The sequence below is a fragment of the Danio aesculapii genome, chromosome 25 (genome assembly GCF_903798145.1).
Source record: "Danio aesculapii chromosome 25, fDanAes4.1, whole genome shotgun sequence".
Taxonomy (NCBI): Eukaryota; Metazoa; Chordata; class Actinopteri; order Cypriniformes; family Danionidae; genus Danio; species Danio aesculapii.
The window spans coordinates 11,585,243-11,610,632 of NC_079459.1; the positions used below are offsets into that span (position 1 = coordinate 11,585,243).

The 25,390-nt window shown below is 37.3% G+C and overlaps 1 pseudogene; it reads left to right on the plus strand.

Annotated features, from left to right (window-relative positions):
- The first annotated feature begins 13,451 nt into the window (after positions 1 to 13,451).
- On the plus strand, positions 13,452 to 22,980 carry LOC130219834 (uncharacterized; annotated as a pseudogene).
- The last annotated feature ends 2,410 nt before the right edge of the window (positions 22,981 to 25,390 follow it).

The following is a 25,390-nucleotide window of genomic DNA, read 5'->3' on the forward strand; positions in this document are numbered from 1 at the left end:
TCATGCAAAACTTAAGTAGATTTGTTGTTACTAATGGGTTATATGCACAGAAGTGTTGTTCAGTAACTGAAATCTGACTATTTTCAGTTTCATGAGGTACATTTTACAGCATCAATAATGTAGATTTTTATTTAGTTTAACAACAAGACATAAGTACATAGCACTTTTCCACCTAGCTTGCTGCTATACTGAGGTGAAGTTTGATATTCACATTGGTTCCTTTTTGAACAATGACAACCTGTGATGCACTCCCTATTGTTTACCAAGCTACTTTGAATATTCGGTCTGAAATAGCATGCAAGTATGGCTTAGTAATAAGTGTAATTCCTGTACCCCACTGGCCAACCACTAAGCATACAGTATTAGAACAACGCGGGTGAGAGTGAGATCAGCGATCCTTGCATTAATGAAATAATGCACATTATGACAAGTTTTGCTTGCTAACTACATAGCTGAAAATGTGCTCGGTAAAATACAGTTTAATGTTCAGAATTTTAGTATTATAAAATACTATAAGGTTTTCTAACTGGCGAATGACATGATCTAGTGCAGAGTTTCCCAACCCTGTTCCTGAAGGCACACCAACAGTACACATTTTCATTCTCTCCCTAATCAAACACACCTGAAACAACTCATCAGAACATTAGAAGAGACTCCAAAACCTGAAGTTAATGGGTCAGATGAGGGACACATCCAAAACATGAACTGTTAGTGTGCCTCCAGGAACAGGGTTGGGAAACACTGATCTAGTGGGTCTCTGTCATCTTTAATGTGTGTTTGCGATTTCAGGAGGCGTGGCTTTGGATGGCAGGGGAGGGATTGTATATGAAAGTTATTATGCTAACCGGTTAGCATTTAGGCAGAGCACTTACTGCACAATTAGACAATAAATAATATTTTTTGATGTATTCTGTTTGTGTTACCAAGACGACAGTTGAAGTCAGAATTATTGCCCTTTCAATTTTTTTCTTTTTTAAACATTTTCCAGATTATGTTTAACAGAGCAAAGAAATTTTCACAGTATGTTTGATAATATTTTTTCTTTTGGAGAAAGTCTTTTTAAAAAAAACATTTTAAGGTCAAAATTATTAGCTCATTTGAGGATTTTCCCCCGGGACACCAACAACAGGCGCTATGTCATAATCACGCTCCACAAGAGCAAGCTCCTGATTGGTTAACACGGCGCGAATGTCCGCTGAAGTTTTTCGAACTCAAGCGATTTGCGCAAAACACGCGTGTCAATCGCGCAAAACGCTCAACTTGCACCGTTTCATTTGCACGAATTATCTCATTCGCACCGCCTCATTCACGCGTATCGCGCCGCAGGATGCAGTGGACATGACAGCAGCACGGTGACAGCATTAAATACAGAGACTTAAAATTTTTTATCTCACAACTTTGTGCCCAATAATGGGTTTTACTTCTGTATTAGTGATCGCAATCACGATCAAAACATTCTTTTAAACTGGATCTCAAAGTGAACCGGTTAAACTTACTTTTTAACATATCTTTACCCCCTCTGACTCGAAATAAACCAATATATACTGAGTTATTCAGTTATTAGAACAGTATGAGATTAGATTTGAGAAGCACTGAACCGATAATACTTCGCTTGCGCAATTCAGCAGATAGGGAACCGAACACAAACAATACATGACAACCTGCTGTGACTGAACTATACTTGAACAACTGCAGCAGAGGTTTATTGTATAACAGAAAATCGTAATGGAATCTAAATCAGCGAATCATGCTTCAGTTGGGTTGCAAAACATAATTGTAAGAAACTTTTCAGATCAAGGTTTTAACTGACTGAAATTATGATTGCTGACTACATATTTTTGGTATGTTGAGTCCTAACATGGGAGGATTGTCACAAAAGATTCGGTTCGCATTTAAGATCTGAACATACCATCACTACTGTGTATTTAGCCTCAGAAGCAGTCTTACAGACATACTTTGCTTAAGGCAGCTATCTTGTGGGCTGTTGTTTTTAAATTTGAGGATGGATTGACGGTAGTGGTAGATGATAGTGGTCATGTGTCCACTGAATACGTTTCAAAAAATGTTTCTTTGGTTGAGTTTTTTTTTTTTTATTTTGAATCTTGCACCTAACAAATATCCTTATATAGAAAAAAACTAAAACTAATAAAAGCTAAACTAAAACTAAGCAATTTCAAAATATAACTAGAAAATCTACCTCTAAAAACTAATTAAAACTAACTGCATTTGAAAACAAAAAGTCAAAATAAAATAAAAACTAATAAAAAATCCAAAACTATCATAACCTTGGTATGATAAACAGAAGCTAGATTATTTAAAGCTTTTTAGGTAAGCAGCAATATTTTATATTCAATAAGAAACAGGCAGCTAGTGTAAGGAAGATAAAATTAGGGTGATGTGGTCATATTTCCTTGACCTGGTAAGAACTCAGCTGGCAGCTACATTTTGCACTAACTGAGGTTTATTGGGATGTTAGAAACAGAGCACTACAGTAATCCATCTTAGAATTCATAAAAGAAAAGCATGAAACAGCTTTTCTGCATCTGAGATAGATAACATGCTTCATAGTTTAGAGATATTTCTCAGATAAAAGAAGGCTAATTTGTGACATGGGATGTATGGTTTTCAAAATTAAGTTGCTGTCTAACAAAACACCCAGACCTTTTTGCAATAGAGCCAATACAATGATGTGCTATAGTCCAGAAGATCAATAGCATAGCATGGTGACGCAATGATGCTAATCGAACTATGTGTTATAACATGTAAAATGGGGTCATGAAAGGAATATTCAAAAAACAACTCATGGAAACACCTTAATCATATTATTGTCTTATTCAGATTAGGGCAAATAATTTGATTACTGATGTCCATGCAAATGTAGTCACTGTTAAGTTTCATGAATTAGGTTCAATAAATCCAGCAAGACATTCTGCCTGATACAAGAAGATTTCACATTGCCACCAGTCTAAGTCTGTAATAGACAATTATATTTGATTATAAATAACCAAACCGTACCATTATTCCTATCTGTACACAGTTTGTTATTTTAAAAAGTAAAAAAAAAATGTACAGGAAGGCTAATAAAAAATTATGTATATTTTTGGTATCACAGAAATGTTTCAAGAATTATATTGCGTCCCAGTGATAAATTTCCACCTTATTTTTCAAAACGGAAGTGACTTGATTCAGTAGCCACTATAAGGAAATAACAGAAGGATATTAATGTGCAATTGTAAAACTGAAACCAGTCTTTTTATTATGAAGATAATTCACAATAAAAGAGTATGGTAGGAAATGCCAGCTGCAATATAAAGCAGCATAACAAGTTGTTTTGTACAGTTAAAAATAGCTGGAAGCAAAAGACACTGAAATCCAGAGACTAAAAAGGCCACACTCACTCTTATGTGATGGACATGGTGGATACAATTTTGTTAACAATCAAGCAGCAATACAAACAGTTCCGATTTATAACAGAGGGAAGAACTTTGTACTGTACCAAAAGTTTGATAAAGCTACATTTAATCTACACTGTAAAAAATGTCCGTGATTTTAACAGTAAAAGTCTGTACAATCTACAGTGAAAACCAGTTAAATGATTAACAGCTCATTTCAGTTTTCGAGAAACTAATCAGAGTGTCTGAAATCTCACCACACACCCTCATTCACTAGTCCCTAAATTAGTCAATTAGTTTAGTCCACTAGACAGAGTGAATGACCACAAATAAGTGAATTGTTGAACACCTGCAGCTAACAAGCACAATCACTGAAGGAAAGAACAAGAAATAAAACTACAGACAGCCTCACACCAAACCAACTGAATTAAGACAGAGGACTAAACAACTTACAAATAACAGCATTAGCAGCTTCACTGATTACAGTTTGATTCAATTCTTTCATAACTGCACAACTGGAGTGGCTGTACTTTCAGGACCGTACGTTTAGGACCGCATCTTTAGGACCCTAGTTTTTTGTGACATCGCTACCTGCCGGATTAGATCATAGACGCTCTAATAAGATGGACGACATGGATGGCAAGAATAATGTGAGTACCGATTTTCTTTTAGGTTTTATTTTAAACTGTAAAAGAAGGTGTTTATTTAGTACTGTTATTGTTTTATACTGTGCAAAGTTTATGCAAAAATGCCCGATTAGCCCGCACGATTTACCCCAGTTTCAAGGGTCTCGGACAAAAATTGTGGAAAGTTATGTTACGATATGCGACGATTTTTTTCCAGAAGAAAATCTAATAATATTGAGTGTGGAGAAGTTTACACAGGTAAAATGAGAGCTGCTAACTATTAATCAATTATTCCCACGAATTGGGAATACATTTTCTAATTGTATTAAATATTACAACGTTCTCAATTCGTGGCCATGGTTTAATGAAACTGTTGATTTAATGGCGTGTTGACTTAACGGCTAATCATTTTAAAAAGTACGTTGATGTGTGAGGTGTTTCAGATTTACCTATATTTTTCTGTAATAGTGTGAAAACGTCTTCTACTCATTGTTTTATCACATTAGCCAAGTATAAATCAGGCCTTGACCATATAGAGTCTTATTATCATGTATTATGTCTACACATTAATATCTATGTTTATTGTGTAGGCATGTTAATGTCTATCTACCTGGCCAATATGAAGTGATGGCCAATATAATTGAAAACAAACTATAGGAATATTTTCGCTGAGGTTATCTCAAACTTTTGGGTAACACTTTATAAAAACTGCAAACTATAAATTATTAAGCATTAACAAATGGTTAACTTATTACTTTATTATTTGTTTAGCATTAAATCTACATTAATAGACATAGTTAAGCAGTTTATAAATACAGTTACAAATGCTAGCTGTATTCTTGAATTAATAGCACCTCTATGATGTGCTTGCTTGTTTTTTTGTATTTGTTAATTATTTGTTTCATTTCATTATTTTTGTTTCATTACAAAATTAAGTATTATTTAAGCAAATGAATGACAGTGATTAAAACAAAACAATAAAAAATAAAACTTTACAAAATCAAATAAAAAATAAATCTTTGCAATCTAAAGATAAAATTACTGTACAGTTTAAACCACAGCATAACATTAAAAATGTTTTATCATATTGCGAAATAGTGATATTTTGATGTTTTATCAAATTTAATTTTTAAAATGTAATGTTATTCTTACTTAAAAATAGCAAAGATTTATTTTTCATTTGATACTGAGCCTTGTCATTTATAAGAGATCTACAAATCATAAATATTCCACACTTTAGATTAGGTCACAAAACTAAGAAGTTGAGCTAATACCAGATTTATTAATTTACAGAGTAACTATTACTCTATGCCTGAAAAATAAGATGTATACATGTTTATTAATCACTTGCACCAATTACTCTTAAATAACTGGTATGTAAATAATGCAATACTTCATTATTGAAAAAAGAATCGCATTATAAATAAAGAATACAGCATCTGCAGCTGTATTTAAACTACTTACTAATGTCTGTTATTGTAGATTTAATGCTTAGCAAGTGATGAACTAACTATTTGTTAATTCTTAAGAAATTATTCATAGTATGCAGCTATTTAATTACCAAATACACTAACTATTAGGCTCTCTCTTTTTCAAGATGCATATAACGATCCAACAAGGGAGATCCCTGCCTGAATTGAAGAGATGCTGTATGATACAGTACACATGCTGTATGATACAGTACACAGGCTGTACTGATATATTTTGACTGCATTCCTATAGGCTATACTGATATATTTTGACTACGTTCCTATAGGCTGCACTGGTGTATTTTGCCTGTGTTCTTATAGGCTGTACTGGTATATTTTGCCTACGTTCCTATAGACTGTACTGATATTCTCAGCCTGCGTTCTTATCCTTTTCTTTTCTTTTTTTGTAGAAATCTTGCACAACAAATTGATCCTGGAAACTGGACTGAGAAGACTGGGCATGATGTTGCTGTGACTAAACAAATGGCTATTTCAAACAAATATAACTACAAGAGATAGACAGTGGCTTTCATCTGTATCTTTTTTGTTACTTTTAGGGCTTGCCACGCCAGAGCTGTGGTAATGAATGTGGGGTTTTTATGCTTATGGTGAGGTCTAAGGTTTTTAACTAAGTATAAACAAGCCTTTGTCAACACTGAATAAAAGCTTTTCCATCTTTTCTATTGCAGTATACCCTTTGCTCTGTGACCGGTGTGGCAGTTTAATTCCAGGAGGTAAGTTTGTTTAAAGCAGCGATGTCCAAACGGTCCTGGAGGTCCGGTGTCCTGCAGATTTTAGCTCCAACTTGCCTCAACACACCTGTAAAGATGTTTCTAGAAAGCCTAGCAAGAGCTTGATTAGCTAGCCCAGGCGTGTTTGATTGTGGTTGGAACTAAAATTTGCATGACACTGGCCCTCCAGGACTAAGTTTGGACACCCCTGATTTAGAGAAAATGTTAGAAAAAAATTCTCACTTTAAATGTTTGTTTGTATACTCTTTATCTTGAAGAAAATGGACACATCATGAATTATAAGACTTCAAAATAGAAGGGTATGGCAACTCTGTAACACTTTTGAAAAATTTCATGTGCTGTTTTCCATTTTATATATATATATATATATATATATATATATATATATATATATATATATATATATATATATATATATATATATATATATATATATATATATATATATATATATATATATATATATATATATATTGGATGTTATCATATGTGTTTGCTGGATAATGTATAATAAAGTATAATGACTGTCATCGTCATCTTAAGATAAATAGGAAATATTTGCAATAGTTGTTTCATGCTATATGCAGCTGTAAGGTAATGTAGTGTAGGGAAAAGCTATGCAGTATTTTAGATTAATCTTGTTATTTTTAATCAGCGGTTTGCCTTCTGGACCGATGAGGCCAGAAACTTGTTCCAAGGAAAACTTCAGCCAGTGTACAGGGTGCCAAAAAAGTGTGCCATCTCTGAGGAAATCCCACTTCACATTCAGGCTGTTCCACAACAGAGGAAAAAAGAATTGTCGACTTTATTGTAAAGTTAAAGGGGTCTGAGGAGCATTTGACGGTACTTCACCGATCTTCACATTATCCATCTTTGTCTTTAGTGTAATACGTTTCTCTAAATAATTGTTTTTATACCATTGTTTGCCCATAGGGTGTACTCAACGGGAAGCCCTCTAAGTGGTTGCGTAAGCAAGCATCTTTCCAGGTGCCTGTCTACATAGACAGTGAGGAAGAGCAAGATATCCCTTTGCTTATCTTAAAGACGTACTGCACAGGACACCAACAAAACTGAGGTTTACAGATGAAGTGCAGCTTATCTGTGATGTTCTTTTCCAGAGGTATGCCAGACCAAATAATGCACTTACAAAATCTACTGTATATAAATTGCATGCTGGGTGTTACTCATTTATCGACCCATGTATAATGATATTTGCTGTTCAGTGGTGGTATATTAGTTCATTTAAATGAATCATTTTTTCATAGGCCATCATACATGCTCTGGGGGTCTTGAGGGTTTGTCTTCAGATGATGCTGAGCAGGTTTACCTTTCTGGCACAAAATATAATTACAGGTCAGAATATGATTTATTTTGACACAATGCTCAGAGAAACTTTTTGTTACTGACATTTGTTACTGAGCTAATTAGTTTAATCCAAGGGGATTCATCCATATACAGTATTTTTCAAGAAATGCAAGTCTTTTAAGGCACTCATTTTTTCATTTGTGTAAGGTTAAGAAACATTTTTAAATTTCTTTTTTATCTGTAAATTCATTTGTTTTAATTTAAAATTGTTACTCACAACAGGTGTTTCACACTTTAACTTCTGGTACGTTTTACATCAAAAAGCACAATTTGAAAAAAAAAGCTCCTAAAAGTCTCCGCTATATCATCCAATCAGGTAGGTGGCGCTGGGAATCCAGTCCTGCAACTGAAGTTTTCACTATATAATTAAATTCGGTAGGTGGCGTTGTTAAATATGGTCCTAGAAATGCAGTTTACCGTGCCATCCAATCCAGTAGGTGGCGCTGCCGAAAAGAAATGCGGTCCTAGTAATGCAGTTTTACAATGTCATCCAATCCAGTAGGTGGCGCTGCCGAAAAGAAATGCGGTCCTAGAAATGCAGTTTTACAATGTCATCCAATCCAGTAGGTGGCGATGTCACAAAAAACTAGGGTCCTAAAGATGCGGTCCTAAACGTACGGTCCTGAAAGTGCAGCCACTCCAGTTGTGCAGGATCATACTATTGGAGAATATTTGATAATTAACAGAGGTTTATATTTTTATTGAAAATGTTTGATTTGACCTCACCATTATGGAGATCGGAGGCTGCATTAGTTGGGCTCTTGAACCTTCACGGTTCAAACTTACTGTTTCTCTGGCTGGTATAACTGTGAATTTTAAACTAATCAGTTATAGCAAGAAAAGAAAACTTTTATGTTCGATTTCAGATTAAAGTTCATAAATCACAACAAAATTGCAATTTATTATATCTAATTTATGTGATGTTGGGACTGTAGTACAGTTTCCTGAAAGGTCAACTAATAATTAAAAAGGAATTAATCATATGACTTTCATGCAGGAAACTTAGAGAACTTAAGATAAGACACACAGACATTAAGAATCAGTATATGAACCTCAACCATGGTTGCTAAAAAAAAAAAAAAAAAAAAAGCTGCTTAATTCATTCATGCTGCAATGCATGCTGGGTGCCAGCATAGTACAAAAAAAAACTCCCAGCATGCATTGCAGCATGAATAAATTATGCAGCTTTATGCTCTTAACATTTCTTTCCTCTGCCTTTAATTTATTTTGTTTTTGGGGTGTAATATTTCAGTGGATTGTTCTTTATTTGATTTTTATTTTTTGTTTGTCACCATTATTGAGATTCAAAGACTAATTGTTGACATCTGTGTGTTTTCAAGTTCTGCCATAGTTCAAATGTTTTCATATTGACTGGTATATTTAGGCCTGTTGAACTGTCATTGATTGCTGAAGTTTCAGCGGTTTCCTTTAAGTATTTTTTTCAATTCTGACACCTTAGATGATATTCAACAATGCAAGGGTTGCTTTGATATGAGAATTAATCTTTATACACTAATTTTTATGTTTATTTTGGATTTGCTTGCTGTGCAAATAGTGTGGGCTACTCAATTAATTATAGCAACCATAGTAGCAACTGTTTGAAATCAAGAAGTTGAAGATCCCGACTAAAGCAGGCTCTGTCCTCCATCATGGTGACTTCAAATGAACAACAACAATTTCATTAAGAGCATTTGTTCATGTGACAGAAATAAGTGAAGCTCCTGATGTTTGTAGAGTTGTTTAATGATCTCTGCTGAGATCTTGAGAAATAAAAGTTTTATTAAGTAATTATTTTTATTTCATTAATTATTATTTTTATTTAGAGTTTTTATTCTCAGTTGATTTCATCTTTGATTTTGGCTGTAATTTAAGGGGTTAAATGTGTTGGATGAAAAATACAGACTGTGGAATGTATTTTAACAGAAATATTCTGTAGATTGAATTTACGACAGTAAAATGTTAAAAACAGTAGGTTACTGGCAACTACAGCTGCCAGTATTTTTTGTAAAATCAGGAAAAACAACAGCAAAATACTGTAAAACATTTTTGTATCACCATTGCGGAGGACAGTAGCATCTGTGTGCAAGGTCAAGATGAACTATGTGAATCTGATGTAATGCTGTATCTTCTTTTGTTTAAATGTGACTGTGTAGTTATTAATGCAGTGAAAGTCTGTAAATTACAGTCACACATGAACACAATAATGTTTTTAATGACTTTACATTATTTAAATAAGTTTTTGTAGTAAACTGATGTACAATGGTTCTCAATATCAATATGCTCAGATATAGTACTTAGACATTTAAAATATTGATTTTAATTCCAGTAAATGCAAATATAAATAATTAACTCAAAGGCTTGTAAATGGTCATTGCATGAGTTAATGAATAAAAATTTTCTCATGTTAAAAATACACATTTTCTGTAAAACAATTTACAGAAAAATTATGTATTTTTTTACAAAAAAAGTTCTGGCAACCATAGGCTGCCAGTATTTTTCCGTAAATTTATACAGAATTTTTTTTATCAGTGTACCTTAATTTTAATAAGTTATGAAATCAAAATAATTCATCTGATGTATTGTTCTCGTTAAGAGCTTTATGAACCCATGTTAGAAAATAAGAGACTTGTGAGTAGTACTTTGCTTAACACTGGATTTCAAACAGTTCCTTTTATACAAACTTATTTGTTAAATGAAAAATGATGTGTGAAGTTGTGGTAAATTTAGCAATGTTTTTGAAAGTTTTTCATCTGAATAGGAAAATTATTTGACCCCATATGAACTGATCTCACCTTTTACAATGAATGAATTTCACCTCACAAAAAATATTGTTCTATGTGATTGCATCTTAAAATAACCATCTTCACAACTAAACAATACTGTATAAAAGACGTTGCACAAACATCAAACATACACACATACTGTATTATCATACAGAAAAAGTTTTCAATATCAGCCTTGTGCAACAGTTTTGTGGTTAGTCAATGGAGCCCAAGGAGTTTCAAGACGTGCTACTTACTTCCTTCTGGTTTGGGGTCTCCTTAGCATCACCTCCTCCTCTTGATCACTCTCTCGAACTCTCTTTCAAATTTGGCCACAGTGCGCCCTACACAGCCCATCTTGGATTGTCCTTTAAACCCAGACAAACATATGAACACGAATTCTTGAAATGGTATTCAGTAGAAAGAAACATGCCACTAAATATGTGATGTTGGCTATATCAGACAGAGGTATTCTTTTTTAGCAGGTCATATTGTAAATCAATATTTCCTAGAGACTGGTGTCACTACTTCTAGAACCAGACATTTATCCTTGTTGGCAACCATATAATCGAAGAGTCATGCAATACCTGTTGGTTAGGGTGACCTTTTTTCATCATCCGTGTCAAGTGGTTGCAGAGGGTCACAATTCTAAAAGAAAACTATTAGAATATAAATTAATTTTTTTTTTAGACAACACTGTTTAAAGTTTGTGAACATGATGAAAAAAAGACTTAAAGAAATTTACAGGGGTTGGATAATGAAACTGAACCACTGACCAATTTAGTGTTGGAGGTTTGACCAGCCTGGTGGCCAATCTTCATTAATTGCACATTCCACTAGTAAGAGGCAGAGTGTGAAGGTTTAATTAGCAGACTAATAACACAGCTTGCTTAAAATATTGCAATGCACACATTAATATGGGTGACATATCAGAGTTCAAAAGAGAACAAATTGTTGGTGTACCCTCTTGAAAAGAAATATTATTATTATTACTCCAGTTCTTTCATCATTGCATTGGCTCCCTATTAAATATCGTATAAATTGTAAACTTGTGGCAGATTAAATCCTATTATTAAGACTATTTATTATTGTCAGCCACTTTAAAACATTATAAATTGTCTTAACGTTAACACTGTACTGTGCTTATATGTAAAACAAACAAACTAAAACTAAATCGTCAACATTTAAATTAAATTGTGCTTTTAAAAGTTAAAAATGGTAGGTTACTGTTCTTAAAAAGTAAAAAGTGCTGTTTCTAAATGTAAAGTATTAACATATCGTAGCCAATTCATCATCACACCTGGAAATGTTGCCTGGAACTCAGAAAAATAGGCTATATGTCATATACTGCATATTGTTATTGTGTTCATATAGAAATAATTTTTGTTCAATTTTGAAATATATGTAGCATGTACATATGACATATTTGATTCCTCCGCATACCACTAGAAGAAAGTCTGTGTACCACTAGTGGTACACATACCACAGTTTGAGAAGCACTGCTGTAAAAGATTGTTAGTCTGCATTATTCAGGGCAACCGGAGCTGGGAACACTTCCCTAAAGACATTATAAATTGAACGTCATCTGTGCTTATGTTAGTCTTTCTTATTATTCCACAGCGAAAGGATCCACCTTTGTCTATCTGCATCAAGTTAGGCATTAGTTTGACACACACACACACACACACACACCACACACACACACAACTCAACACCCTACTGACAAAGGTCCAGTATTTGTCCCATACATTAGCTCATTTGTCCCTTTTTGACTGTTGTGCCAGTATAATTTATCAAAATACTCCACCGAAAAGGGCGTTAAGACCTGGTGCAAGTAAAGTTAAATTTCATTGTGTTGTTGTTAAATAGAGAAAACATTTCACAAGTGACTTTTATTCTAAATCTTGGACCTTATTTTAAGCACCAAAGGTGGCCTATATTATAACACTTATATATGATATATGATGTAATGGATGTGTTTTAAAAGTTAGTAGCCTATTTTTTATTTCAATATTCTGAATCTTTTGGTACATCCAAAAGTGTGACCATCTGAAAAGCTAGTCCAGCAAAAAAAAAAAAAAAAGTCCATAAAATGTCACTAAAACACAGTATTTAAACATCATGACTAAATAGAAAATGAGTCCAATATCTGCAAAAGGTAAAAATATATTTTTTTAGAAAAAAAAAGAACCACCCCTTTCACCAGGCTGGCCATGGGCCTAATAAATAACTAGTAATGTAAATGCGTTATGGCAATCTGATAATCATTTGATTTATAGTATTAAGTCTAATTAAAAATTTGATTTTAGTATCAAGTAATACTTTACATAATTTACTTAACTTTAACGAACACTTTTTTTTAATTCACAGTGTATGGAGTATTTATTTTCTAAGATGCATCATGCACACCTGTTCAGGAGCACAGAGCAGTTGTTTGTGTGAGAGTATGTTTTTAAACATACTCTCGTTAAACATAAGTTAGTACAAATTCAGTTATATGTGTTCCTCAAGGTATGCCAATTATGAGTTGAAAATAACTGATGGAGTAATAAAAGCAGAAAAAATACAGCTAAAGATAAAAGTCTGGAGAAGAAATGGCAATATCAAAAAGAGCTTCTTACTAGGGCCTTTGTTCTGTGGCCACCATGGCTGCAGCATGCAAGTCTGTAGCAAGTCACATTGAAGAAACAAACAGGACTCTGTTTGGGTTTTGTCACCTGCTTTAACACAAAACATTTATGTTTGCCTGCATTTACAAGTGCTTTTTTCTTCAGTTTGATGCAGTCAGAATAAACAATCTGCATTTGCTCTAAAGAGCAAAATTTATGCTAAACAGACTGCAAAGTGTTTAAGCTTAAACTATTTTTTTTGTTAGTAAATAAATGCAGCCTCCTCTTACATACCTGCCACTGCATACAATACAGTGAGAACATTAAATTACCATTAGACAATTTTACACAACACATGCTTTATTGTGTAATGTTGTTGTTTTGTTTATTATCAACATTTCTAGAAGTAAATTAAACCAAAACTATATATAGAGAGAGAGAGAGATTACAGAGATTTTTTTTTTTTTTGTAGGTCAGTGATGGTCTGTGCTGGTTAGACCTTGCATCATAAGATGTCAGCTTCAGATTCGGACTATTCCATTGACTGGCTGGCTAGTGACGATGAGGACCATGATAGCGATTTAGAATCAGACTGTACCACAACACAGGGACAAACTACCATACCAAAATTCCCCTCCCCAGGGGTTATCCAGCTGCCCCAGACTTACCAGACACTCTCAACAAGGAATGGAGATAAAGGTGAGGTGATGGACAATAAAAGCTTGAGCTCACAGGGAAGTTTTTCTTCCAGCTGTGATAGTTCTGACTACATCAAGGATGGTGGCTGTTTTCTCCTGGACAAGAGAATCAAACAAATTACAGAGGGTGCCCTGAGAGCCCTATAGCCAAAAATAGACAGGCACTGAATGAGAACACGGAGTTTCATGGTGCTGGAGCAAAGGGAGAGGCTGCTTACACCTGAAACAAATGGAGAAAGACAGACTGTTTGCATGCAAGGTGAGACGTGCCACTTTTTTGGCTCACCAACATGCCAGGAAACAGACATGGTGGTCTGAAAGCCCTTTATCTTCTATATGATCTATCTCCACCCCAGCAGAGTAAATTAAATATCTAGAAGCAGAACCACTTCCAGGAAGGCCCCCTCATCTGTGTTCTTTCTAGGTGAAAGTGAGTCACACAAAGCCATTTAGATTAGAGAAGAACTCTGTATTTTCCCTGCCCTGTAGAACTGCAATAATTCTTTATATTTACATAAATGTGTGACAGAGAGGATTATTTGTTTTGTTTTGCATTAGTGTTTTTGACTTAAGAAAATATGAACCAATTAAGGAATGTCTTAACTTAATAATGTTGATATTGTTTGTTAATGGTAAAATGGCAAAGTGATTGTCAACATCCTGAAATGAAAAAAAATTGCTATTTGAGAAATGCAAATTGTGCAAAGCTAAATATTAAGTAGTGGCGCAAAAGAATGAGGAATACTAATTAATTCCCTTGTTTTGCAGTGTCTGGAGCTGCAGTGTTATATTCACCCACTGTCCTCAATCCTTAATGGTCTCCGCTCAGGCAGATACAGAGAACGTGAGTAATCTTTATATTAGTTCCTATTAGTCTTATATTTTACCGAATCTGACTTTATCCAAAAACTTGCCCTAGAAAGATGGTATGAAATCCACATAGTATTTGGTTACATATATTGGCAAGAAATCCAACTTATCCATCTAGTTGCATTGTGACTATGAGGATGCAGAAAACTTGCTTGATCTTAATGAATGTAAAGCACCACAAGATGTTATTAGCAGTATTGAGTACAAAACAGGTTTTTTGGGTAAAACTCCTCAAAAAATAAGACGTGCAGAGCTGCTCAAAAGTGCTTGGACTAGTAATGCTAGGACTCTGGTTGACACCAGACTTCCTGGCCACAGAGACAGCAAGTCTATCCTCCCACATGCTTCACAAGAAACCCATCTGCCTCGCACAAATAGCACAGCCTGTCCATTGCTTGTAAATAAAGAGGTTTAGGCATTATCTTTTGCTTTCACAGGCCTCAGCACTTTTCAAGAGAGTGTGGCCATGGACCGCATCCAGAGGATAATGGGGGTCCTGCAAAATCCTTACATGGGTGAGTTCTCCTCTGTTTCTCTTAACCTCACTCATGGACGGCTTGAGAGTGGGAGGGATTTAGTCCACAAAGCACTTTACTGTGATTTGATCAGATGGATGTTGTTATTTTGCATAATTGTATTCCTCTGTCTACTACTTTCAACCTTGTGGGGAAATCTTGTTTCTGCACCTTAGCATTTGTGCACAGAACTGACAAGTCAGCAATTGAATTCCCACATATCATTGCTAATTAATTTTATGTTGTCTGACTCCGTTATCTAAGGAAGTTTTGTGAATGCCTTTATTCTAAGGGAAAATTAAATCAAGAAAATGTGAAAACAGTAAGCAGTAAGGGGGTACTGGGTCAATATAGCAGGGTTTCTGAGGGGCCATAAAAAGACCTTAAATCTCAAAATCTACATTTTAGGCCTTAAAAAGTCTTAAATTTACTGAAATACTGTGTTGTAGGTCTTAAATCTTTTTTAAACTGGTCTAAAAATTAAAACTTTAATTTCCCTTTGTTCATGTATTGCTACACAATCTGGCCCAAACCCATCACCAACAATCCATTTAAATAAAACTTTTAAATTTTTAAAAAGGTAATTTTTTAATCCTATTTATCATAATGCTTTAATTTTTTTTCTTACAATAACATTTGTTTAAAAGTGCTCCATGTATTTATTGCTGAGGACACCCACCTGGACAGATTGTTGTGCATAGATTTATTTTATTATAGTTTTTAAAACATTTGTAAATTTTTTATTTTAAAGAAAATTTATGTTGAAAAAAAGTGTATGGATACAACTATAGCTTGCCTGTATTTATTTATTCATTCATTTTCTTTTCGGCTTCGTCCCTGTATTATTCTGGGGTCGCCAGAGCGGAATGAACCGCCAACTTATCGAGCATATGTTTTACGCAGCGGATTGTCCTTCCGGCTACAAACCATTACTGGGACAATTCAGCTTACCCAATTCACCTATACTGTATGTCTTTGGACTTGTGGGGGAAACCGTAGCACACGGAAGGAAAACCCACGCGAACACAGGGAGAACATGCAAACTCCACACAGAAATGCCAACTGACCCTGCTGAGGCTCAAACCAGCGACCTTCTTGCTGTAAGGCGACAGCACTACCTACTGTGCCCACCGCGTCGCCCTGCTTGTATTAACACAATATTTAAAATATTTTGCTAAGAAATATCTAAAATATATATTTTTTATTATTAATATATAATTGTATATTATATGTATTCAATTCTAAAAAAAAATGCAAATAAAACTCTTTTCCATCTTGGCCCATTTGAAAAATTCCTTAGTGTTTAGCCCTTTATGAGTATAAAATTTCTTTAATAATGGTCTTAAAAACGTTCTAAATTTAACTTGATGAAACCTGCAGAAACCCTGTATAGAAGTGTAAAAGTATTTAAATGCAGGTCATTAAAATTTAATCTGATTGAATGTCCTCCTCTGGCTATATCATGTGAAGTCTGTGATGTCATGTTTAGGAGGAGTCAGTGCTTCTAATGACCTCATAATGGGTCAGACTGGTGGCATTGTTTACTTTCTTATAATAGCACCTCACATGCATGCCAAATCTTCTAAGCCAATGCCCAAGTTCTAATATTTACTTGTGAGTGCAAAGTCTTGAGTATCCAGACTGTTGGTGTACTTTGGATGCATCCAAGAGTGTTTAGAGACATTCGAGACAATGATGGCGGCGCCGTTGTCGGTTCGCGAGGCTCAGCGTCTCTCCAGTATCTTGCAATTTTGCAGTATTATTCCTGCTCATTTCGGGTCTGTTCGTGCAGAACCAGCAGTGCCTTTACTATCGTACACCCGACAGGACATCTGGATATTGGATGTGCATTCCGGACAGTAAACAAAGACGGGGGAAGCGCGGCGGGCTAAGAGCTAAGCTAAAGCTAAACACCACACCGGCTCTCTTTTACCCAGCATCTTTCTCGCCAATGTACGGTCACTGGTGAACAAAATGGATGAGATTCGACTGCGCATCAACCACAGCAAAAGATTATGGAACTGTAATGTCATGATTTTCACAGAAAACATGGCTAAACAGCGGGATACCAGACAACGCTATCTCGCTAACGGAGCATCAAACATTCCGAGCAGACAGAACAGCGAGATGACTCCGGTAAGACCAGAGGCGGAGGATTATGCATTTATATTAACAAAGCTTGGTGCACAAACTCTGTCGTCGTTGGGAGACATTGCTCTGTTAACCTGGAATTTCTAATGGTTAAATGTAGACCGTTTTATCTGCCACGGGAGTTCACCTCCACCATTATAACTGCTGCTTATATCCCTCCCGACGCTGATGCCAAGCTTGCTATGAATGAACTTCATGCAGCCATCAGCAAACAACAGACTGCTCACCCGGAGGCTGCTTTTATTGTTGCGGGGGATTTTAATCACTCAAACTTAAAGACATTGCTCCCCAAATTCCATCAAAACATTTTCTGCCACACAAGGGGAAACAAAACTTTAGACCAAGTTTACACAAACATGCTGAAGCATATGCTGTGACCCCCCTCCCCCACTTGGGTCAATCAGATCACCTTTGTTTGTTCTCACCCTCAAGTACTCACCCATCGTCAACCGTGTGAAGCCATCAGTAAGGACCATCAAAGTGTGGCCAGCGGGGGTGGACTCCACACTCCAGGACAGGTTTGAACACACAGACTGGAGTATGTTTGCAGGCCACATGTGGCTCTCACACAGACATTGACAGTTACACTTCCTCTGTTCTGGAATATATCAACACCACCATAGACAGTGTTACAACCCAGAAACAGATCACCACATACCCAAATCAAAAGCCATGGATGAACAAGGAGGTGCGCCTCCTGCTAAAGGCACGCAACACTGCATTCAGATCAGGGGATGCACAGGCCTACAGCACTTCCAGGGCTAATCTGAAGAGGGGCATCAAAAAGGCCAAGCACTGCTACAAGCTAAAGCTAGAGGAGCACTTTTCCAACTCTGATCCTCGGCGCATGTGGCAGGGTATCCAGGCCATCAGCAACTACAAACCCAGCCAGTCCACCCCCACAGCCACAAATGTCTCCTTCCTGAACGAGCTAAATGACTTTTATGCCCGCTTTGAAAGAGACAATACAGAACCCTACACCAGGAACACTACCTCAACCGACCACTCACCTATCACACTCACCTCCTCAGAAGTCTACCACCGCACTGAGTCGGATCAATGTGCGTAAGGCTGCTGGACCAGACGGTATCCCTGGGCGCGTCCTCAAAGCATGTGCAGAACAGCTCACTGGGGTATTCACAGACATTTTCAACCTGTCACTTAACCTAGCAACTGTGCCAACATGCTTTAAACCACCTCTATTGTGCCAGTGCCCAAACACTCCAGCCCAACATGCCTGAATGACTACCGCCCTGTAGCACTCACACCCATCATCATGAAGTGCTTCGAGCGGTTGGTCCTGGCACATCTGAAAGACTCTCTGCCATCCACACTGGACCCACATCAGTTTGCCTACCGTGGCAACAGGAGCACAGAAGATGCCGTCTCCATAGCACTGCACTCTGTCCTCACACACCTGGACAATAAAAACACTTATGCACGAATGCTGTTTGTTGACTTCAGCTCAGCATTCAACACTGTCATACCCTCTAAGCTATGATCAAACTTAGAGACCTGGATATCACGACGTGTCTCTCTGCAACTGGGTTATGGACTTTCTGACTAACAGACCTCAGAATGTTAGATCAGGCCACATCTGCTCCACCAACGTCTCACTCTCTCTGGTGTACCCCAGGGCTGCGTGCTGAGCCCCTTCCTCTACTCTCTCTTTACCATCGACTGTAGGCCTGTGAACAGATCCAACACCATCATCAAATTTGCAGATGACACCACAGTGATTGGTCTAATCAGCAATAATGATGAGACTGCCTACAGGGAGGAGATACAGCATCTGGCCACTTGGTGCACCGACATAATCTGCTCCTTAACACCAGCAAGACCAAGGAGCTCATTGTGGACTTCAGGAAGGGACGATCAGGCTCGCATGATCCCATCCACATTAATGGGATGGCCGTTGAGCCTGTCTCATCCTTCAAGTTTCTGGGGACCCACATCTCTAAGGACCTTTCCTGGACCACCAACACCTCCAGCCTGGTCAAGAAGGCTCACCAGCGCCTATTCTTCTTGAGGCAACTTAAGAAGAACCAGCTTTCATCAGCCGTCTTGGTGAACTTCTACCGCTGCACAATAGAAAGCATCCTGACCAACTGCGTCACAGTCTGGTATGGAAGCTGCTCTGTTGCTGAGCGTAAGGCACTGCAGCGGGTGGTGAAAACTGCCCAACGCATCACAGGGACTACACTGCCAGCCATAGAGGATATCCAGAAGAAACACTGTCTGCGCCGAGCACGCAGTATTCTTAAGGACACCTCTCACCCTGCTCACAGACTGTTTTCTCTCCTGCCTTCCGGCAGGCGCTTCAGGCTCCCCCGGACAAAAACCAGCAGACTGAGAAACAGCTTTTTCCCCAGAGCTGTCTCCCTTTTGAACTCTGCCCCTCACTGACTCTTTTTGCCCCCCCCCAATACACCCCCCACACTCCTCTAACTCATACTCCTCACAATCACTGCACTATTTAACATTTGCACATTTAAAGTTTGCACATATTCATTGTACTGATTCATTTACTTGAACTGGACATACCCACAGCACATGGACATTTGTAATTATGTTATCTATCTGCCACTCCTGATTATTAATAGCATCCTGTACATATATTCATTATTGTAAATCTGTTCATAGCTAATACAACCTGTATATAATGTTGATAGTACATCCATCTGTAAATATCACCATAGTTTTTCTATAACTGCACTTTATAACTTATACCTGTATCCTGCACTTGCTGCTATTGCACTGCTGGTTAGACCTAAACTGCATTTCGTTGCCTTGTACTTGTACATGTGTAATGACAATAAAGTTGAATCTAATCTAATCTAATCTAATCTAGAAGTTAGTAGTACTTTTTATTCCACATTTTCATAGTCAATATGTTTACGTTACAATAGTCCCACCTCCCTCATTTTAAAAAATAAAGTCATTTTCAAAGTATGGTAAAAATCTGTGCTCCATGGCATAGAACATGCCTGAAGTGGATATCCGGTTCCTAGAAACATAGAGAAGGTTTTTAGTGGGGTTTTTAATTTGGGGTTTCTGACTGAACCACTTAGTCAAGCCATTACCAAGCTGAAGCTTGGAACCTGTGCTTGTTCGTTTTTCATTAATTTAGCTATTCTAGCTAGAAAGTGCCTTAATTCTAATGCACATCAGAAATAAAGACATGTCAGTGATCCCTTTAATGGCAGTAGACGCTTATATTTAGAATACCAAGAAGGGTGCTGTAGCAGATACTATGGTCATGTGTTTTGCACTAATCCCCATTAACCATCTGTTGGGGGCTGGTGCGAGTCAATGGGCACCATGTGTGTGTGTCTGCATCACTGCTCCTTAGTGCAACTATTTATTTTCTCTGTGACGTGAGCACCAGTGCCACGCTACAGGATTATGTCTATAATTAGAGGCAAGGAAAATGGTTGCACTCTATGCCATGTATGTGTACAAATGTATGAATCAACACCAGAACTGTACTCATTTTGAAAAATGGATTTTGTGTCCAAATGCATGTTTTGTGTACAAATGATTGTTTATTTGTGGTTGTTTTCTTTGAATTTGCCTGACACAAAATGAGGTTACAAAACATTGGACTCTCATTTTTAGTCATGTCAGACTCATCTAAATCAATATGCTTAAGAACTGTGTTTCCTGTGCCTTACAGAGAGAGATATGTCAGTATCATTCTGAAAATGGAGGAAATGTTGAAAAGTTGGTTCCCTAATATAAAACCTCAACGAAATGACCAAGCCAATACTGCAGTGCTGATGGAGGAGACAACACCATGTAAGAAATCCAAGGTAAATCTCTCCCCATTCAGAGCTGTATTCGACTAAAAACTCCTCAAAGAAGGAGCAGCTACAACTATAATAAATGGACTAACCATAAACCTGTAAGTATTTTTATTTGTTAAAATCGATCTATTGTATGCATAGTGTCTAGCGTTAATATGTTGTAGCAAGGACGCAAACATTGGGAAATGCTGTAAGGCACTGTTAAAAATTTTCTACAAATTCACATTTATCTGTCAAACCCCTCAAACACCCACAATCTTCACCATCGCTGCATTGTCTCTCTATGTGTCGCTTTCCCTGCAATCTACTTCTCAAATAAACTCACAAAAGATATGTGAACGTTTCATATTACTTACAAATGCTTATTCTGAATATGCTTGCTGACAAATCAGAGCCTATTGAGGGGGGGCCTTTTGGAGGAACTAGGAAATATGACAGTCGTTTTCATGTTAGCTGAGTAGCAGTATATAATGAAAGTAAGATATATATAATTTTTTTTTACAAATGAAGCATGAGCACACATTGCTTTGCATCTTATAAACACAACCAAGCCTTAAAATGTACTTTGGACCACCCCTTTAAAGTTTTTAATCCTTGTTATACCCTTTGCAAAAGAGGGTTGTTTTGGATAAAATTGTCTGCTAAAAAATACATGTAAAGTGTAAGTCTCTTATAGTAATAGTCTCTGATCAATGGAATTATGTAAAGTTATTTTTCTAACATGTGGCATAATACATGTGTATGTGTATACAAATCCTTTGGAATGATTGCATCTGAATGCATTTTAAATCTTTCCTTATTATTTCTCTTTCAATACATTTCAGTTGTCTCCAGCTACATCACCCCTGCTCACTGGAATTGCAAACCCTGCAACCACAAATGCCCTTTCTATGGGTAACAAGGCAGTGAGAGTCTGCCATCTCACTCCCCCTGGGCCCTACTCTACAACCAACCTAAAATGGCTTCACACATCTCCTATATGCTCCCCAACTGCTAAACAGGCTCAGGGGACTGTTCAGAACTGTCTAACAGCCCACAAGGACAGGGACATGACACAAGACAATTCTGTGTCCTCCAGCACAGACCACCTGTGTAAGACCAAGTCTGCTGCCAGTCAACACCCTCCAGCCAAGATCAATGCACCATGCCTTGAGAGACTTCTTAAATCCACAGAAAGTATCATTACCCAGAAAGGCGCAATGAGTTTAGGTGACATGGCCAGTGCATGGTCTTAGTGCTGTGCGAGGGCTCTGGGAGCTCAGACCCTAGCTAGAGCATGACTGCCCCCAGCTGGTCTAGAATCATCCAACTACAGCTAAGTTGCTGCCTCCATTCTAGCTTTGGGAAGCAGTGCAGAATGCAGCAGATGGAGAGCATAGCTCTTCAAAACAGTGAAACAGTGTGAGTGAGAGTGTGATCTTTGTTTGTCTGATGTGTACGTCAGCATTTATTCCCCTTCTGTTAGACTGCAGAGTGAGTTGTAGTTGTTTATGTGTCTGCGCATGTGTTGGGACAGGAGGTGTAGGAAGGTTTTGTGACCTCGTCTCCCCTTCATACTTTTTCAGATGGTTTTCTCTTGAAGCAAAGAATGAGGAAAATTCTCCTCTGGAGGCTGGTGTATGTAAAAACAAATCTCTAGGGAAAAAAGTAAAGCAGCCTTTTTCTTCAGAAAGGGAAGAGAGAAAGGAGGGATATTTTTCTGGGAACACTTCAGATATTCCAGTGTGTTAGTAGTCTCTATTGTAGATGTGGTTAAATGTGAATTTATTGCTTTAGTTTGCTTTTTAAATCCACTCTATAGAGTTGATTTGATGTGACTGTTACTTCATAGGTTTAAAATTCTAGCTATGTTTTTGGTACAACAGTTCTACCTCAGTCTGACACAGTGCCCACCATGATGTATGGATACTGTATGAACGTACATGCACACAAGTAGACACAGAGTAATGAAATGACTCAAAGTGCATAATTCAGTAAGTAAAACTTGCTTGTCATCTCAAAGAAATATTGGAGGCTCACCTTACAAGATAAAGCTCCAGAGGCTTGACTGGTGCCATTATAAAGATTGTGATCTGCATTTTTTAAAGCCTCCCAGTTTAAGGGCATATAGTGCCTGTCAATTCGATGTCAAACTGTGCCTCATCACTGGTTTTTGAAGGGAGAGCTTAAACCATCCAGAAATCCTGATGCCTCTAAATGATGTACAAAAATAAAATCAGGAACCTTTAAAACTCCTGCCATTTATTTTCTTCTCTTAAGTTAAATTATTTGAAACTCTTGCCAACTGCTTTCTGTGGTCATGTGAGACAAAGACATTTTGGTTTCCCACAGACCTGGATGATATCTATGAGGGAAAAGGAAGTAACTGTGTACATATTTGAAAAAGTAGTTAATTGACCCTTGCAAAGTGGCCTTTGTAGTGTAATATTTTATACTATCAAAATAAATGTGGTTATATTTGTTTCTTGTATGTTGCCTTAACATTGCTGATATCACATTGCTGGGTGTGTTAAATGCAGAATGTTTGGTGTGTACACACACACATGTATATAAGTATATGTGTGTATTTATTAGGGGTGTCAAAATTAATTGTTTCTTCTGTGCACCGCGATGCAGACGCGGACAATTCGGTATCGGTTCAGTTATAATAATAACCGGTTATTATGTACTGATGTCATTTATCTCATATGCGATATGTCTCTGTAGCTTACTATGGCAAGGGAGGTGAGCGTGAGTATTTATACCGCTCCAACTACTTAAAAACACAAAAACTGCACAATTTCACTGCGGGTGTGTTGGCTGGGACAGTCTTTCAGTGACACTTGCAGAAGAAGCCCCTGTTTCACTGTGATTGAGAGAATGAAAGTACTCCATTTCTCCGTCTTTCTCTCTCTCTCTCTCTCTCTCTCTCTCTCTCTCTTTCTCTCTCACTCATCTGTGAAGAGCGCCAGCCTGTAGAGCCAATCCCAACCATTTCAGTTGAGCGCATCAATCAAAGGGGTGTAAGAAAGGACTTTCTAAGGATCAGAAAGCGAGCGGGATATTTATATTTGTTTATTTGCTATAAATGCTCATGTTGTTTATAGGCACAGTTTATATATCTGACTGTTTGTATTAAAGGACAAAATTGTATTACATTAGATATAGATATAAATACAAGGTCCTTCTAAAAAAATTTGCATATTGTGATAAAGTTAATCATTTTCTGTAATGTACTGATAAACATTAGACTTTCATATATTTTAGATTCATTACACACAACTGAAGTTGTTTCAAGCCTTTTTTGTTTTAATATTGATGATTTTGGCATACAGCTCATGAAAACCCAAAATCTCAAAAAATTAGCATATCATGAAAAGGTTCTCTAAACGAGCTATTAACCTAATTATCTGAATCAACTAATTAACTCTAAACACCTGCAAAACATTCCTGAGGCTTTTAAAAAAAATCCCAGCCTGGTTCATTACTCAACTTCAATCATGGGTAAGACTACCGACCTGACTGCTGTCCAGAAGGCCATCATTGACACCCTCAAGCAAGAGGGTAAGACACAGAAGTTCTGTTCCCAGAATGCTGTATCAAGGCACCTCAGTGGGAAGTCTGTGGGAAGGAAAAAGTGTGGCAGAAAACGCTGCACAACGAGAAGAGGTGACCGGACCCTGAGAAAGCTTGTGGAGAGGGACCGATTCCAGACCTTGGGGGACCTGCGGAAGCAGTGGACTGAGTCTGGAGTAGAAACATCCAGAGCCATCGAAGGAAATGGGCTACAGGTGCCGCATTCAGTGGCAGAAGTGCCTAACTTGGGCTACAGAGAAGCAGCACTGGACTGTTGCTCAGTGGTCCAAAGTACTTTTTTTCGGACGAAAGTTACTTTTGCATGTCATTGAGAAATCAAGGCGCCAGAGTCAGGAGGAAGACTGGGTAGAGGGAAATGCCAAAATGCCTGAAGTCCAGTGTCAAGTACCCACAGTCAGTGATGGTCTGGGATGCCATGTCAGCTGCTGGTGTTGGTCCACTGTGTTTTATCAAGGGCAGGGTCAATGCAGATAGCTATCAGGAGATTTTGGAGCACTTCATGCTTCCATCTGCTGAAAAGCTTTATGGAGATGAAGATTTCCTTTTTCAGCACTACCTGGCATTAGACAGTGCTCACCGTGCCAAAACCACTGGTAAATGGTTTATTGACCATGGTATTACTGTGCTCAAATGGCCTGTCAACTCTCCTGACCTGAACCCCATAGAAAATCTGTGGGATATTGGGAAGAGAAGTTGAGAGACGCAAGACCTAACACTCTGGATGGGCTTAAGGCCGCTATCGAAGCATCCTGGGCCTCCATAACACCTCAGCAGTGCCACAGGCTGATTGCCTCAATGC